Source organism: Amblyomma mixtum, chromosome 3 (genome assembly GCF_055824585.1).
Source record: "Amblyomma mixtum isolate Tamu chromosome 3, ASM5582458v1, whole genome shotgun sequence".
NCBI classification, from domain to species: domain Eukaryota; kingdom Metazoa; phylum Arthropoda; class Arachnida; order Ixodida; family Ixodidae; genus Amblyomma; species Amblyomma mixtum.
The window spans coordinates 182,721,377-182,739,226 of NC_143014.1; the positions used below are offsets into that span (position 1 = coordinate 182,721,377).

The 17,850-nt window shown below is 48.2% G+C and overlaps 1 long non-coding RNA gene across 1 annotated transcript in view; it reads left to right on the forward strand.

The window, feature by feature from the left end:
* LOC149352937 (uncharacterized) overlaps positions 1 to 9,846 on the forward strand; it is a 71,808-nt gene extending 61,962 nt beyond the window's left edge. Inside the window, exon 2 of the long non-coding RNA XR_016289567.1 lies at positions 9,574 to 9,846. This is a non-coding gene — a long non-coding RNA (uncharacterized LOC149352937). The remainder of the gene's footprint in view (positions 1 to 9,573) is intronic.
* The last annotated feature ends 8,004 nt before the right edge of the window (positions 9,847 to 17,850 follow it).

Below are 17,850 nucleotides of genomic sequence, written 5' to 3' on the forward strand. Positions count from 1 at the left end.
AACTGCCAGAACCATATCTAGTAGTCGGGGATTTTAACGCTCACTCCCCTTTTTGGGGAAGTGAGCGCTATGACTCTAGGGGTCAAATAATCGAAGATTTTATCCTCACAAATAGTGTATGCCTTTTAAATACAGAAAAAGCCACATACTGCTCCCCTGCCTCAGGTAAAATGACCTGTCTAGATTTGTCTTTTAGTTCACCTTCTGTTTTTAACGATTTTAGCTGGGACGTTATTGACAACCCTTATGGCAGTGATCACCTCCCTGTACTAATCACTTTAACATCCACACCGGAAATAATCCCCACAAGGCCACGGCGCTGGAAGCTTCACCTCGCCGACTGGTCGCTTTTTAGAGCAAATGCAAATTTAGAAAATATACTTTTAGATAATCTCTCCATCGACCAGATAAACGAAAAGTTCACTAACTGTATCATAACTGCCGCACTCACAGCTATTCCTCAGTCGTCAGGAGTAGCGCGACAAAACCATAAAGTATGGTGGACAAAGGAATGTAAAGAAGCAAAAAAACAGCAAAATAGAGCGTGGGGTAAATTCCGCAGATATCCGACACATGAAAATCTCTTGAATTTTAAAAAGGCAAAAGCTAAAGCTCGGTACGTCCGTCGCAGTGCCGAGAAAGCTTCATGGCAAAATTATGTTTCATCTATCAACAGTCAGATCCCATCTAAAAAAATGTGGGAGCAGGTTCGAAAATTAAATGGCACCTTTTCACCATTCACAATTCCTTTTTTAACAACACCCGGCACACAAACAAGCATAGAGGAACAGGCAGACATATTAGGGGAACATTTTGCTGCAGTCTCAAGTTCATCTCACTATACACAGTCTTTCTTAAAATACAAAAACACAGCCGAAAAACAAAGACTTCCAACTAGTGGAGGGGCAAACCAAAAATATAACAGTGTGATTACCCTCCAAGAAATAAATACAGTACTGTCTGCTGGAAAAAAAACCGCTCCAGGACCCGACCAAATCCACTACGAAATGCTGGCCCATCTCTCTCAACCTGCCGTAGAAGCACTTTTAAGGTTCTTTAACACAGTTTGGATATCGGGAAAAATACCTGAAGCCTGGAAAAAAGCTATTATTGTGCCGCTTCTTAAACCTAGTAAACCCCCAACCTCTCCTAGCAGTTATAGACCCATAGCCCTGACCAGTTGCCTCGCCAAATCCTTCGAAAGTGTTCTAAATATACGACTAACCTTTGTTCTTCAATCCTGTGAACTTCTTGATATCCACCAGTGTGGTTTTAAAAAGGGATGCTCAACTACAGATCACCTAGTCCGTCTCGAAAATACAGTCAGAGAAGCTTTTATACACAAACAACACTGTCTTGCCGTCTTTTTTGATTTAGAAAAAGCATATGATACAACCTGGAGGTTCGGGATCCTCCAGGACTTAGCTGAACTTGGCATCCGTGGCAGAATGCTGAACTCCATTAAAGACTTTTTATCTAACCGTTCATTTAATGTCCGTCTAGGCTCAACCCTTTCGAGGGATTTTATTCAGGAAAATGGAGTGCCTCAAGGATGTATTTTAAGCACAACTCTTTTTATTGTAAAAATGAATTCTCTTAACAAAATAATACCAAAGTCTGTTATGTATTCACTTTATGTGGACGACCTCCAGATAGCTTACACATCCTCCAACATATCAACATGTGAAAGACAAATACAGCTGACAATAAATAAACTGACAACATGGGCAGGAAAAACGGTTTCCGATTTTCACCACAGAAAACAGTGGCCATTCCGTTTTCACTCAAACGAGGCTTACAGGCAGACCCCACCCTACACCTGAACGAAATAGATTTACCCGTAAAAAATGAACATAAATTTCTAGGCATAACATTTGACAGAAAACTCACTTTCCTGCCTCATATTAACGCGTTAAAAAAGAAAACTTCCCGATCACTAAACGTACTCAAAGTCCTTTCGCATAAACACTGGGGTTCTGACAGAGCAAGCCTTCTAAAAATTTATCGTTCCGTGGTACGATCCTCATTAGACTATGGTAGTATAATATATGGTTCAGCAAGACCCTCGTACTTGAAGCGACTTGACCCAGTGCACAATTTAGGTTTACGTCTTTCAACTGGTGCTTATAGGACGTCGCCTATAACCAGTCTTTATGTTGAATGTAATGAACCATCACTTACAGACAGACAAATCATGCTCACATGCTCATACATTCTAAAAATCCGTTCCCTACCGAAACATATCTGTTACGAAATAGTTACAAAGTGTCCATCCAGAACACTTTTTAATAACAAACCACAAACTACCAGGCCACTCCTCCTGCGTTTTGAAGAGATGTGCGAGAGTCTCGGGGTACTAAACACGTTGCCTAACATTGCGCTCAGAGGAGAGCCACTACCTCCATGGTACAACTTTCCTCCAATATGCGACTTCACTCTTACACAGTTTCACAAAACGCAAACCCCACAACAACATATAGTACAAGAATTTCTCGCACTCGAGGTAAAATACAATGGTTTTATGGACTTTTATACGGACGGTTCAAAAACAGATGCCTACGTAGGAAGTGCAGTAGTACGGGGTCATGAGAAAGAAATAATCAGACTTCCACAGTGTGCATCAATTTTCACAGCCGAATGTTATGCTGTAGGCTTAGCCGTAAAAAAAGTATTAAATGAAAACCTCAGAAACAGTATAATTTACACAGACTCTCTTAGTTTACTTACAGCTCTCCATTCTAGAAATGCAATTACTCCGATCCTCGGTGACATCATACACAACATAGCAAAAGCCATAGCTCAAGGAAAAAACATAAAACTTTGTTGGGTGCCGAGTCACGTCGGAATTAAAGGCAACGAGAGAGCAGACCTCTGCGCTGCGCAGGCTCGTAGCAAGCAAATAACGAAAGTAGATATTCCCTTTAAAGATTGCATGAACTCGGTAGTTAAAGAAAAAGTTCGTATATGGCCGGTTGGTCCGATCGTACGTTGGTCAGCGGTACTTTGTCCGCTCGTCCGGCGACACGTTGCCGGTTGGGGCAGCAACTCCAAACTTCTTCAGACAAAACTGATTTAATCAAGACGAGACCGAAATACAAACACTTAAAGAAAAGGCGGTTTAAAGAAAGGCTGTTAAAAAAAAGGCCGTCGAAAAGCGGCCGAGACTGGGACTCGGCGCGCTCGTCCCGCTCTTTGTTTGCAGCGGTTTTTATCCCCTAGATAATTGGGCGGAGCTTTAATAAACCGGCTCTCGCCCAATTCCAACCAATACTGCTGCAGTGGCACTGCGCATACAAGTAGGTGGAGCCCAGTGCACGCCAGGGCCCGACTCTGGAGGCGCCACTGCTTAGCTAGACAGTCGGGGGTTTAAGGAGTCGTCGACCTTATTGTCCCCCACCCCCACTTCTATGTTTGTCAAGGGATCCTTTCAAGGGGTCGTCGGCCCCTTGGTCCCCGACAAGGCGGTCGCGGTCTTTCCCGCAGCCTTGGACGGCATCCGAAGCATCCGAAGCGCGCGACCCGCTGTCGCCATTCCTAACCCCTCCAGACGGACACGGTAGGGGGAAATTAGCTACTAGCGCCATAGGCTTCTGCCTTAACACCTCCCCACCAAGAATGTTGGGTGGACGCTCGCCGTACACACAACATACCAAAGCGCGCAAAAGTACAAAAGACCCGGCCGTGAACAACAAAAAGAAAAAAAACAATAGCACAAAAAAAAACGGATCTCAACTGAGCGCTGTACGAACAACATAAAAAAGGAGCGCTTCTGCGTCCTACTAACAACTGCACAAAGAGCATGTTCAAGACCACATGATGCATGCATCAACACTCACACTCCTTAACTTCTTTTCACAAGCAACCACAACAGTAGAAACACTCGTAACATGGGAGTCCAACATCAATGCACTTGAGTTCACAGTCCACCACGTTCCCCCACTCTCACCCACTGCCCCATTGTGTGCCCGAGCCAAGGAACATTTTTACGCTTTATGCGACCTGGCAGTGGCAGAGTGGGCTAAAGCTGAGGACATAGGCATTCGTCGCTAGCCACCAGGATCGAATCCCTGATCGGTTCTCATAATAGTAAACATTACGTGCCGCAGCGTGCACAATCCCCACATTCTTCCTGCTTTCCGCGGTCGCTCATCTCCTACCGCAGTGGAGCCGCCGCCCGTATGCGCATACGGTGCACAAGCCTCCGCACAAGGCTCTAAGTGCTTGTGCCTAGAGGGCCCTCTTGAATGTGGCATGGCCAGCTCAACCAATTCACCGTAACTGCCCTCTAGGTTTGCGATCCACCTGCTGCGGAGACCCGCCAGGAGATTGCAGGATGGGTCGCGTTTCGACCCCATCAGCGGCGGTGTATCTTCGTCTCCTTCAGAGAGTGAGATGAATTCGTCGTCTTCGTCACTGCTCAGACTCCTTTCATCGACCGCCATACTCATTGCGGTGTTACCTGAATCCGAGTTTCTCGGATCGGAACAGTCTGGCTCACCCAGCTGTTCTTCCGGCTTCTCGGAAGCTACAGCCTGTGCTACGGATGCTTTCTGAGCCATGCCGCTCTCGCCACACCCTGCTTTACATACTGCCGCTTCAGCTGGCAACAAAATGTCGCGCTGGGCAACCCGGCCGGCCGAGCCGTTCATACCGTTTTGCTCATCAGTGCCATTAGCACCACTACTAACATGTACGGCTTCCTCGCCAGAGTTGGCCTGCACAGTTTCATCACGAGACGAATTTTTGCCTGTAATGTCTGCGGAGCTCGCCTCCACCTCGGGATTCAAAGACTCCTGGTCTTTGTCAACAATAATGCCTGACTCCACAACTCGCGGCTCCTCGACGCTAGTGATCGCCGCCCTGTCTGCAGGAACCCGAGGTTCCTCTTGACTGCTCTCTAACGGAACCGACTGCATGCCGCTGCTGCTATCCGCTTCACTCACTACTTTGATCAGCGTTTGATCAGCGTCCCATACAATACGGTAGGACGGCAACTGTGACGTCTCCGTCAGTCCACTGGCCGCTCTCCGTGAGCGTTCCTCCTTCATAATCCTTTTCTTCTCCTGCCGTAGCTTCTCTTCGGCTGCCGCTAGCTGACGCTTCAGGTCAAGAATATAAGCGTCGCTTCGCTCCTTTGCTTTGGCTCGCTCAGCCTCTGACATTTGAGGCCGCTCCTGGCCATCCCAATACCCATAGCCATGTCCACTCCACCAGCCAACTGTGGCCATTGTGCCCTGTTACTCTAACCTTGCGGCTCAAGCACTCCCGAGGCAAGTAAAGTGAGAATGGAGAAACTCACTCATCATGGCACTTGATCCGTGGTAGCAGCAGATCTCGTCCTAGGGTTCAGAAGTGAGTCCGGATACCCGAGCTCGCAGCAGGCCCATCACTTCCTCTCGGCAGACGAAGTTGCACAGTGCCGCCGAAGTCGCGGCGCTTCGCTCCGTCGGTCTGGCTTCGCTCGCTCCTCGGCACTGTCGTGGAGTCTTGGCTCCGAGGCCTCTCCCAAAGAAATCACCTCACTTGGACCTTGGTCCCCGGGGCTTCTCGCCAAGATGTTGCCCCGTCAGGCTTCCGGAAGGTACTGCCTCCAACCGCTCGCAGAAAGCCGCTCGGACTATCCTGGTCACGGCACCAGTTAAAAAGGAAAAGATCGGATTTGGCCGGTTGGTCCGATCGTACGTTGGTCAGCGGTACTTTGTCCGCTCGTCCGGCGACACGTTGCCGGTTGGGGCAGCAACTCCAAACTTCTTCAGACAAAACTGATTTAATCAAGACGAGACCGAAATACAAACACTTAAAGAAAAGGCGGTTTAAAGAAAGGCTGTTAAAAAAAAGGCCGTCGAAAAGCGGCCGAGACTGGGACTCGGCGCGCTCGTCCCGCTCTTTGTTTGCAGCGGTTTTTATCCCCTAGATAATTGGGCGGAGCTTTAATAAACCGGCTCTCGCCCAATTCCAACCAATACTGCTGCAGTGGCACTGCGCATACAAGTAGGTGGAGCCCAGTGCACGCCAGGGCCCGACTCTGGAGGCGCCACTGCTTAGCTAGACAGTCGGGGGTTTAAGGAGTCGTCGACCTTATTGTCCCCCACCCCCACTTCTATGTTTGTCAAGGGATCCTTTCAAGGGGTCGTCGGCCCCTTGGTCCCCGACAAGGCGGTCGCGGTCTTTCCCGCAGCCTTGGACGGCATCCGAAGCATCCGAAGCGCGCGACCCGCTGTCGCCATTCCTAACCCCTCCAGACGGACACGGTAGGGGGAAATTAGCTACTAGCGCCATAGGCTTCTGCCTTAACATCGGTACTTTGTGAAATAAAGAAAAAAATGGCAGTCTGCCTGGGACAATGAAGCCAACAACAAACTACACTTCATAAAACCAGTTTTAAGAGAATGGAAATCCTGCACCCACCAAGAACGCTTCAAAGAAGTCATTCTTTGTCGTCTTCGCATAGGACACACTCACCTGACACACAATTTCCTACTGACAAAAAAAGATCAACCTATTTGCGAGGAATGCGGAGTTGAAGTTACGATTAACCACATTTTATTCTCTTGTACGAAATTGGAAAAAATAAGGAAAAAGTACTTTACTCAATTTTATAACGAATACATCCCTTTTCACCCTAAACTGCTTTTAGGAGATAATGCAATTGTTGATATATCACATGTTTTTAGCTTTCTTAAAGAATCAGGATTTCTTAAGTGTCTCTAAATGTGTTTTACCCACTGGTCTGTTTTAATTCTAATGCACCTCGGCCACTTTCTCACTCGCGAGAAGACGGCTGAGGTCCCTATTCCATTGGTTGGGGACCTCGAGATCCTTGCACAGCCAAGGATGGCTGCTGAGGTGTCCAACCCTCTTTAAAGCTTTGACCATAAGTCACTTCTAAACTTTTGTCTTACGTTTATACTAGGTTGCATGAATTAACTTTTTAGGCCCTTTACACCACCGTTCATTTAGTCTTTTGGATAACATCCTATATAAAACAATTTTCTTTACCCCGAGCTTGGCGCATGATAGCCTTAGTTGCTTATGCGCCATTAAACACAACACAACATTATTATTATTATTATTATTATTATTATTATTATTATTATTATTATTATTATTATTATTATTATTATTATTATTATTATTATTATTATTATTATTATTATTATTATTATTATTATTATTATTATTATTATACAGTGTTCTCACATACGCCTTAACTGCATTTGCGCCATGTCCTTCACGCTGGCATTGCCGTATTGATAGTATACTAAAAAACATGTTGAAGAGCATTGTGTACAATTGTCACATGCCATCCGGCACGGACGTCTTTCAGTTCCTAGGTCTTCCGTCATTTCATTCTCTTTTTGTGCACACAGTTGTTCACCGGCATTTTTGGAATTCAGACTTTTTAATTATTAATACTCCTAAACGGAAGTTAAGGAAAACATTTCGTTATTATGTACCGCGGTGTGTAACTAGATACGGGAAAGCAAGGCGCTGTGCTTATGTACCTGAAATCTTTAATGAATTACCGGATGAAATTTTTGCTGTAACTTCTATGCGTGAACTGAAGACGCATCTGAAAGCCCTGTGTTGATCTTGGTATTCTTCTGTTAGAGTGAAGTTATGCTTAAAATATTCGTTATTTCATTTATTTTCATTTTTATTTTGACGTATACTCTGGGCTTAGAGCTGAATTTCTGAATACTTATGCTGTTAACCTGTGTTTTCCAAATTTTTTTTTTTTTTGCTCTCGCTTGGGTGTAACGAGAAGCGTTGCTGTATCTATTGCCTTTTTTGTAGTCCTGGCCGTAACTGCCGGGCCCAGTCACTCAAGCCTCTTGTTGGCTTTGACGGGCCTGAACCATATTGCATCATCTACAAAGTCGCAATAAACATTATTATTATTATTATTATTATTATTATTATTATTATTATTATTATTATTATTATTATTATTATTATTATTATTATTATTATTAGGCATGCTCGCGCAAGTCTTTGCAGGCTTTGGCTGCCAGCAATATTCTGTATTCCCATTTTTCTATTTTCTGTTCGCAATAAACATTATTATTATTTGAAATCACGCCTTCTGAAGGCTGTTTTTATGTTCTACATGCTCGTCTTGTGCTCGTCAGAAATTTTTATAGACACAACCATGAATCTCTTCGTCGCAACTTTGTGCTTCTTTTGCGGTATTATAAGCGCTAACGTCATTACCAAGAGAGTGCTACAAGTTCTCCTTGTCGTGATACTCTTTTCGCACTCAGCGGCTTTCGGCGTATCCAAAACTCAGAGCGCGTTAGACTATAAGCGCCCATGCGCCACGAGGCGCGCACCGTGCAAGTCAGCTGAGTGCGAAAATTGAATAACTTCGCGGTCCTTGACTTACGCGCCACAAAGGTAAGAATAAAATACAGACCATGGGATGCGTAACACACGTTCCTTTTTCTCCATTTTCATCGCCATTCTCGTCCTCATATCATTGGTGGCGTTCGTGAAGCTGGTCGTTTTTATGTTTTGTCCTGCAGAAACAAAATTGTGCCCCACGGAGGTGGAAGTGGGAGTGCTGATGAGGAGATTCTTGCGCAATGTGCTTACGCACTGGTAACTTTGTTTATGGCGCTGTCATAGGACCGCGAAACATGCGGAAAGAAGTGGAAAGGTTACAGCCTGTTGCAACACGGCTCCTTTTTTTAGTTTTCTGCCGCCGCCTGAATGCACTTTAAGTTGCTATGCTCGACCTTCGCCGCTATTCTCTTGTTTTTACTCTTGTATGCATCTCCCTTCGCGCAACCTCTTCACAGTTTAACAGCATTGCGTGACTCGGCAACTGTGCTTCAGTTACGACAGCGCTTTGTAAATTACCTCTGGCAGATTTTTTTTTTTTTTTGAAGGGCAAACATGAAAGTGTCGCATGGTGTCCCCTTTGTTGGCCCTTTAAGCCTACGCCTATTACCTATATAAATCGGAACGTTTCCCATTTAAGCACGAAGTGCTTATATTTGAAATTAACCAGGCTCAAGTAAAGCTGTCGGACCATTGAATTTCTTCACAGCCTTTCCACAAACACGGTCTGAACTCAGTCATCAAGTAACAAGGCTCTACTTCGTCGGCTAAGCAGGCGAAGTACAGCCTTGTTAAGGTCCCTTGTAGGGCGCTTGAGGACATATGCAATGTTAATGTTGGCTCTATGCTGTAAAACCCCGTGCTAGCCGAAATGAGGCTGCCCAAACGAAACCTCTGTCGGTCCCGCAAAGGCCGTCGTTGGACTGGGAAATCGGCGGTCCCTTTTAGGGTACTTGAGGACAGATGCAACGTCAATGTGGTATCTGTGGGGGATAACCTCATCAAGCCCTTTCGGGGCTGTCCACACAAAGCCGCAGTGCGTCCCGTATCGGCCATGGCGAGGCTGGAAAAAGGGCATGAAAAAGGGCAAACTAGCGCTGATCATCGGCATCACCACGGATGTAGTTGCCATTACATTTTTAGGTATATTCGAGCACTTTTAACCGAATAGTTGCAGTGTGCCGAAAGGAACTAATGTGACTGTTTCCATGACTGTTCGTGTTTTCGCAGAACTCAAGAGAAGACAGTCTGCAAGAGCTTGTTCAAGTTCACTTGCGTGGGCTTGCATCCGCCTCGTCGTCATGCAGCCGGACGCCCTGCCAGACGCCAGCCTTCAACTCATGCATGTGGCACAGTCATACCGTATTTCGCAAGGCTCGTTCAGAGCGCTGGAAGCCTATGTCTCATGAATTACAGCGCTCTTTTTGCAAAGTAATTCCGGGACCGAGGACCCGATAAGCTTTTCAGTAAAGGAATCCTAATAAAACTTGCATTAGTTGTGGAGTTTGTTCATGCATTTTGCTTTCTAATTTAGACTTTCCGGGTACATCGAGTTGTTTTGACGCTAATCAACTGCAACTGAATAATATGTGCACAAACACTGAAAACTACCCGTAGTGCTTTAAGCAAGCAATAACGTCGATACTTCCCATTCACTGCCTAGCGCACAGAGACTTTTTTTTTTTCTTTGCCTTTGGCTCGCATTAAATGCGGGGCCCTGGATAGATATTTTCAGCAAAGCTCATTTGAAGTCAAACGCCTCTTGTGGTGGCGCGTAGTGATCGATTTTCTTTGTAATCCACAGTTGCCTTGCTACATCGCTTTTGAATGCACGGCAGCTGCAGGTGGAAGGCTGGAGTTAAAGGAGGCACGATTCCTAAAGAAACGAAACGACGGTCCAGTCGTAAGCTACTACACAAAACGCTATAGCAGGACCTTTGTGTCACGTGACCCTCCAGTCCATTGGTTGCTTCGATGAAATGCGCCACTTCGTGCTGCTTTTGTCCCACATCTGCTCTTCCCTTCGTCAACCTGTTATGGCACAATGCATCTCAGAGCGGCGTTTCTCATCACCTCGACCATGGGGAGGAAAATGTGCGGGGAACGCGGCTGCCTCGCGATTCTCAGCCCCGGCTGAAAAGCGTTGTCAGCAGTCACGATCTGCGCGCCCATGTACACGCCGCAGCAGCACGACGCTCGCAACACGTGCGCATGCATGCGCGCCGAGCGACACAAAGCAGAGCGCCTTCTCGTCGCTCGCCTCGGACGTGCGCGTTGGCCGCCCTTGAGGTATTTGTTGCCGCGTGCTGCGAGGCCCACGTCGCCCGCGGCTCAAGAAAGACGGGAAATGGAAACCGGCGAGAAAATCAGGGCACAATGAAAAGGACGGAGAACAGGAGCGCGCCGGTGTAGCGCCTCTCAACGGGTGTACGCGGACGCGCTACGTATTCCCATAGCCGCGTGAGGGAGCATGGCGAGGCGGCGAAATCATTACAAGCCGCGCTTATCTCAAACAGAAGCGTTGCGCCGCCAGGTATGAATTCGTTTCCACTCCCATTGTGTCGCCAACTTTCAAAAAGAGCGCAAGCAGCAGCAGAGCGCGTCTGTGGCTTTTTTTCGACACACGGGCTCGACTCCCGCGTTTGCTTTCGCTTTCCTGCCTTTCTGCGCGCAGCGCTGTTGGGTTCTCCCTTTCGTTTTCCGTTTTCTTCTCCCACCTTTCTTCCGCCAGCGAGCCGGCTTCTTTTGCTTTCAACGCGCGCTGTTCATTTTGGCGAACGGGGTCCGCGCCGCATTCTGACGCGCGCGAGGATTGTGGTGTACGACACGCTGTTTACATGTAATCCTTTTGTAGGCCCGCTTGTCGCGCGGGTCGAGGGGAAGAACTTAATCGCGTTTCTTCAGAACGGAGATTGGGATTCGGCCCTTCTAAACAGACGCGGCCCCCTTTTCTGCCTCGCGCTGCTGCTCTCTTTGTGGTGAGTATGCGCTCGCGCGCATGAGCCGTGTTCGCTGCGCCTTTATGCAGCATAGCAGGCCAGGGAGGGGGATCTCGGTTTCTGGGTGGCTGGCAGAATGGATCGCTGTGCTATAAGGCGCGCGATGCAACGTTTATAAGTCGTGGCGATGCTTCATATCGCCCCAACGGGAAGACCAACCGTTTGGCTAGCTTCGCCTCAGAGAGTCGGTATCGGCTCCATTGCTTCGGGCGCCGAGCGCAAAAGGACGGCTTGTTGGGTAGCGCGCATATGTATTGTCACGGTTTGCTGCCTTCGCGGCAGAGATCGCGCTCCAAGTTTCTCAGTTCGGGGCAAAGAAGCGGATTATCTTGATCTTTTTTCGAACTTGCATGTTCGGCTGGAGTATATTCTATGCTGGCCGTGGCTGCTCGCGGACGTCATATGGCGACCTGCTTTGACCGCAGAAGCATTGCTACTGCTTCCTCTGAGTCCATTCTCGCTTACTTTCCTCCTCTATTTTTCTTTTTTTGCTGTGTGTTCAGTGCCTTTCAAAAGGCTTCGGGCATTCGCCGCGTTCGCATACAATAACTCGCGGCCACAAACGCATAAGTAATGCGGAGCATACATTTCTCATGCAAAAGAAGTCCGCATTTTCGGCGGCAGAGAGCGTATCGGATCCGACAGAAGGCACTGACGATACGCTTTTCGAGCATCTGCTTCACGGTTTCATGTTAAGCACACCCTTCGCAAACTGCCTGCTTTCCGCGCACGTCGCATAAAAACTCAGCTGCTGCTGCTGCCAATACACCCATCTCCGAGTCGCTTCGCACTTCTTGAAACACGATGCCGCATCTCTATATACTCTTGCATTTCACTTTGCTTTTCCCGAACGCTCGCTCGCTCACTCGCTGTCGAATCGAAGGTGCGCCTTCGCAGGAGCGAAAAGAAGGCTAGTGCCCGAAGCCACTGACAACAGTCAGCGTTTAGCATGCGAACACTCTGTTTTGTAGGCGGACCTTGAAATACACCCGCGCTCCGGGGGTTCCGCTCGTAACGTCCGACTCTGGGCTACAGAGGACATGTGTATACATTGAGGGCTCTCGCTTTCGGGGTGGCGCATCGCGGCATGCGCCACCGCCGTCATCGATACAGTCCCCGCAGGAGACCGCGGTGCGGGTTGTAATGTATGCCCGGCAGCGCGGTACTTGGCCGCCCAGCGGGACGCCTGACGACCGGTGTCCGCGCGGATACACACATCGGCTCTTGTGGCCATTGTAAGGCTCTCAGCGTGACACCACACCAGGGAACGAGTGATGGGGAGGGTTCCGTTGGTAATTTTCGTAGCTGTCTTTAGTTGAAAACGGATATGTTGCCGAAGCGTTTCTCGTTGTCTCCTTCTCCTTTCATCCTGCGCCTTTTTTTTTTCTTTAGAAATTACCCGCAACAGCCGCCCTTTTCCAACCTTCCTATCATCCGCAACCATTTTCTTTCTTTTTCGATTTTTTTTTCGTACGCTCTCCGCTTCCCGCGGCGTTTGTTGGTTTGCTGCTCAGCAGGGCAGCGCATTCTGGAGAGAGACCACCAACCGATGGGAAAAAAGATGAGTAGGCGCGAATGACCGACGCGGGAAGAAAGGCGGCCGGGGAAAAGGATCGCGCCTCTCGCCTCCTTTCCCCTCCGCCTCCTTTCTCCCTGGGTCTCGTCCCGGGTCGGGCCCTGCCAGGCTGCCACTCGAACTGCCTTCCTCCCTCAACCGACTCCGGGTTCGGCCAGCGCCCCCTCCGGCTCTCCGTGACCTCGGATTCGCGGACCAATGCCCACCGACAATGGCGATTGGTGGAGCCTTCGCTCAGGTCGCATCGCACGCGGCACCGCGTAAATAGAAAGAATAGGGAGAGAGAGAGAGGCGGATAAGTACGGGACTCGAGTCTCCTGGGCGTGCTCCTTGCTTAACCGGACGCGACGTAGCGGAAAAGCTGTCGCGGTGGGGAGCGCAGTATACATGAACAAGCTGTGCGGACACATTGAAAAGATACTCGCGAGTAGATAGAAAGCGCGAGCCATAGATGGAGGAGGAGGGTGGCAGGGCATGTAAAGCGGAATACCCCTCGTAACAACAAGGGCGACGATGAAGGTCGCCGCTGCGACCACAAAAGAGAGAAGGAGTACTCTCCCGCGGAGCATATGGAAAGTGATCGCCGCCATGTCGCTCTGCAGCGGCGCGGAAGGCGTGGGGAGAGGCGTTTACCAGCGCATGCTAAGTGGCGCGTAATTTGAAAGTAAGATGTCCCGACACACCAGTACGAGCGGGAGCTGCCGCGGACGAGACAAACTACACACACACACGCACACATACACACGCGTGCGCGCGCCGCGGCCCGGCCGTGTTCTCAAAGAAGAAAACTGTCTCTTTCAGACAGGCCGAAACGAAGCGCGTAGAGCGCACCTTTGGGCGTGTGCGCGCGACCGCGGTGCTCGCCGGCGTGCGAGACGAGCCGCGACGCTCCCGAGTGTTTTGTGGCGGCGGCGCTGTCCAACACCGCGGTTCCTTCGTCGTATTATTTATCATTCCCCGCCGTCTTTCTAAGCAGCGAGCGTTCCTTCTCGCGCGGAGAGGTGAACACCGCCTTCCCCACTGTCGCCATTTCCCCTCCACACAGTCCTTCCTTCTCCTGCACGCCCTCCACCTCTTTTGCGAAGCGTTACAAAGAGTCGGTGGTGGTGTTGGTGACAATAAATTGTTCGCGCCTCATTTGCAATGCTGATTTGATACTACTCTTACACAGTGCCCACTTCGTGTCTTGCGGCGTTCTCTGCGACGTTCGCAAAGCGAGGCCGCCAGAAAGAATCCGCGCATCGACGCCCACTGTGCGTCTCACTTTCTCTGCGCCGAGCGCTGTTGTCCTGCAGGGGCCCGTATGCCGGAACACGTCGTATGCACACATGCGCCGCGAGGCGAGAACCTCATGAAAACGAAGCTCGACGTGTGAAGAAAAGGACTCGTGGCGTTCTTGCCGCGACCGCGGGACTGTAGCTGTGATGCACAAGGACCTGTGGAGCTTCCTGCCGTCCTCCGCTGCGGTATAGCGACGAGTAGTGGCTTTTTTTTTTTTCGTGCCGAAGAATTCATGCCCGCTCGTCGTGAATATGAAACTGAGGTTCACCTTGAAATACTAGCCCCGCTCTCCACCCAGGCCTTGTTTTCTTGTTTTTTTATCTAGGAAGAATCGCCGTATTGCTTTTATGCGCGAGTGTCAAGTAGCGCTCAATTTGACGGCCAATATAACTGCCCCTCAGGTACAGCCGCAATGTAAGAACGGACTAGAGGGAATCTTTTTATATAAACCCGGCAGCAGAGAGTGAGGAGGCGACAGAGGACCCAATCAGAGCAAAGCTGTTCCGTTAGATCAGCAGCCCACATGGTTAATATAGAATTAGTGTGCACTCATTAACAGGAACGTATACATAAAGATTGAGGTTTGCCGCTCAGAAAAAGAAGCCAGTGCTGAAAGTTAGGCTGAAGTCCGGTCCTCTATGATCGATATAAAGCTATAAATCACAGCGACGTGAAGATGAAAGCTGCCACCTTGTCAGAGGGTTCAGTGCAGTGAAAAAGTAGGCATAACAGGCTATAAGGAATTTAAATAAGCAGAGCAAGCTTGTTGTTTTTTAAACGGCGTTTATTCCTAAAACGGGCACGTTTGACATTACTGTTCACAGCTGGAAGTGAGCATTGCACAGCAATGGGCAACTCGCGCGCATCTAAAAACCTTCTACACGTTTCTGCGTCTGCACGGTGGCTGGCGGTGCCCGAAGTCAGCGATTTGCTTTGTCGAAAAATATCCCCACAACTATACGTCTGGTGAGTACCTCAACGCACGTGGTTGAGGCTGCAGCCTCTGTAGTTAGTGCGGCACTGTGGACTCAATTTCACACGGACTCATACCAAGCTGTACCTCTTCTTTGTTGTAAAGTTGAAGGTAATATAAAATGGTCATATCATGTGTCAGCGCCCTTTACATGCCTTTTACATGACCCATCGTTTCCTGTTACCCGTTACCCGTTAGTGAAGCGAGCAAGGCATTAGCCACGTACATCATCGGCACTTCTCCACGTTTCCTACGAGCGCTGCATCGATATTGTCATCGTTATCTACTGATTTCAGTTTCAGCTTGCACATTGCCTCCAAACCGGGCGCATTTTTATGCTTGCAAGCATTAGCTATGCATACACTGCAAGGTGACGTAACGTCAGCCAAGCACGCTGACCTTCGGCCTCCTAGCGGCATACTTGTGAGTACCACAGGACCGTACATGACGTCTGGAACCGGCTCAGAAGTATTCAGCAAAGACAGCTGTGGATCAGGCATGTTACATCACGGAATCCCATTTCTGATAAAACGTTTACTCACGCTCCTGGCATTCCTCCGATCATGAGCATTTTTTTGTTTTTGGATCCTAGCTCTCTCACGTCATTCTAAAGAACATAACCCATATAGTCAACGTGTGTCTGATATACAGGTTGCTTTCGGCCAGTGTTTCTTCGATAATTTCTGAAGAAAACAGGATCAAAGGCGTGTTTTCAAAGCGTTGTCGTTTTGAAGGCTGTCAAGGGCGCGCATCATGCGTCCAGTTATGACGTCATGGTGCAGAGCGAGAAAATTTTGGTCGCAAGGCAATAAGCACGAGTGGGGCTACGCTCTAGCTGCATCCAGACTTTATTCTCACAAGTCGGTAACCAACTGAGAGTTCAGTATGGCAGCATCTAGCCGTATTTTGCGGCCTATCAAAAAGCCTGCAGCCTTTTATTCCTTTGCCTGGAGTACACCATAAGCATGAAAGGGTCATGTTCAATGCCGCAGCCGATAAGTCTTTCAACTATAGACAAAAAGGTAGGTATTTCTGGCCTTTTTAAGGCGGAAGCCTTTAATGTCTCATCGTTGTAAGCAGGAGCTGTCGACAGAAATGTCACGCATTTCAATTGGTCGAAACGCTCGTGACGTCACAGTGCGCGAAATTCAAACGGGACCAATTGTACTTTGGCTACTAACCATGCAACCAATTAAAGGGATCGTATAGTGATGCTCCAAGTAAGTTTGAATGAGTTTAGTTACTTGCTTACTTAACCAATTAGTCTAATTAACCTTTCTAGTCAGAACAGATAAATAAATAAAACCGAGTAAGAAATTCGCCGAGCTTGGAAGTCGAACCCCGGTCTCCGGAGTGCGAGTCGAGCACGCTACCACTCCGCCATGCCAGCTTGATGGTTTGGAATGAACAAAGCTGCGTCTAGTGAACACGGTGTCTCCGTTCACTCCCATCTTCCTCCCTTCCCGTTACGGTGAGGTTTAGGTGTCCACCGAGGTATGAGAGACAGATACATTTGCTTTACTCAAAAAAGAATTAACCGACGAGCAAGGCGTATTTGTCCGCGTTTCAGATTGGTTCAAATTTTCGTGACGTCACCGCGCGAGAATTTTGACGGGTGTCCACCGAAATATGTGAGACAGTTACTTCGCAGCTTCATTTCCTCAAATACAATTTTCGACTAGTGTCTACTGAGATATGTGAGACAGTTAATGCGTAATTTCCTTTCCTCAAATATAATTTTCATTTTCTTCATTACGGCCCCTCTTTCTTCTTTCACTCACACTTCCTCCCTTCCTGTACGGTGCGGCTCAGGTGATCACCGAGATGACAGAGAATTACAGCCCCATTTCCTTTCCTCAAAAAGCGTTGCGTTCAAAGGGCAACGCATCGCGCCGAACGGGTGGTGGCGCTCCTTGGACTCCGTGTCAGCGCTACAACACGCTGTCGCGTTCCACTCCTAAAAGCGAAGCTTAAGCGTCATTAATTGACAGTTAATTAATGCACGAACAAAATGTGCGTGAACAATCGTAGCAGAATGCAGCCCTCAGGCTTTCGCCTTTCACCACTTTAGCCGATAAAGTTCCTCGTAACTTTTTTTCCTGAGCAGCTTGAAAAATACAGAAATTTAGGGAATAAAAGAGAATTTGGTTCTCAAAATTCTCTGAAAATTCGTACAGATTTGGTTTTGGCAAAATTTTATTCATTATACAGAAGGAAAATTCTTCAACCGGAGGATCACTGCCATCAAATTGCTACAAACGCACACTTACGGTCATAAACTACAACCTAAAAATGGCGCACACCCATGTCGGCATAAGCGGGAACCATTGTGGTTGTGAACCTGTCGTACCCAGCAATTTCGGACAAAAGCATTTTTCCACAGGAAAGCGTTCATAGACCAAAATTATTCATATGTTGTAATATTCCGCTATAACAATCGATATATCCACAGATCTCCCGTCGGCAGGCTTGAATGTTCTTGCTATCAAGGCTTTTGCTGTCGTCAAAAGCGTTCCCCGTTGATTTTCAATGGCAGCCTTAACTGCTCGTTGCGAGCAGTGGAGGAAGCTTCAAAGAGATTTTGGTACCATGGCAGGAATGGACCATTGCCTTCAATATTCACATAACAGTACCTTCCAATATTCCAGTATTAAAAATGTTTGTCCTAGAATGCTAGA